The 869-nt window shown below is 34.4% G+C and overlaps 1 pseudogene; it reads right to left on the bottom strand.

The window, feature by feature from the left end:
- Positions 1 to 325: 325 nt before the first annotated feature.
- LOC120600899 (uncharacterized) lies at positions 326 to 444 on the bottom strand (annotated as a pseudogene).
- Positions 445 to 869: the final 425 nt, after the last annotated feature.

Below are 869 nucleotides of genomic sequence, written 5' to 3'. Positions count from 1 at the left end.
GTTTATTTTTTGTTTATTCAAAAGATAAAGTTAGGCTGATAGCAGTTTTCAAAACATGAAAGATGGAGGCAATATACATAAGAATAGTTAAAAGAGCAGGTCTGAATTCATGCAGATTTAGATTCAAACCTTGGCTCAGCCACTGCCTGGTTTTGTACTCTTGGGTAATTTAATTAAACTTTCTAAGTCTTGGTTACTTTATCTGTAAAATGGGGATGATAATATTATTTCTCTCTCATAGAGGAGTTGTGGAGATTGAATGAAATAATACATGAACAGTGTTTATCATGTTGTCTAACCCTTTAGTAGCTTCGTTTTGTTTTAAAACCTACAGCACCTGGTCTTCTTAGGTGGTCTCCCATCCCACTACTAACTAGGCCTGACCCTACTTAGCTTCTGAGATCAGATGAGATCAGGTGTGTTCAGGGTGGCATGGCCGTAGACCCTTTATTAGCTTTAAAAATATTCCTTCAGGGTTCATTGAGGAAGCACCATAAAATTTGTATGGTGCATAGAATGTTGAGAGCTACTGATTTTATTCAAACTAACTTCCAATGCAAATATTTAGTCCCATTGTTTTATTTTCCAGCTTTATTGACATGTAATTGACAGGTAAAAATTCTATATATTTCAGGTATATAACATGGATGTTTCGATATACATACACATTGTGAAATGATTGCCACCACAAAGCTAAAAAATATATTCATCGCCTCATAAAGTCACTTTTTTTGTTTGCGTGGTGAGAATACTTAAGACCTACTCAGAAAATTTTAAATATATAATACATTATTATCAACTGCAGTCACGTTGTACATTAGGTCTCTGGAATTTATTTGCATTATTCCTGAAAGCTTGTGCCCTTTGAC

This window comes from Pteropus medius, unplaced genomic scaffold, assembly GCF_902729225.1.
Source record: "Pteropus medius unplaced genomic scaffold, Ma_sr-lr_union100, whole genome shotgun sequence".
Taxonomy (NCBI): Eukaryota; Metazoa; Chordata; class Mammalia; order Chiroptera; family Pteropodidae; genus Pteropus; species Pteropus medius.
The sequence above is the reverse complement of the archived record's forward strand: the minus strand, read 5'-3'. Positions and strand labels throughout refer to the sequence as shown.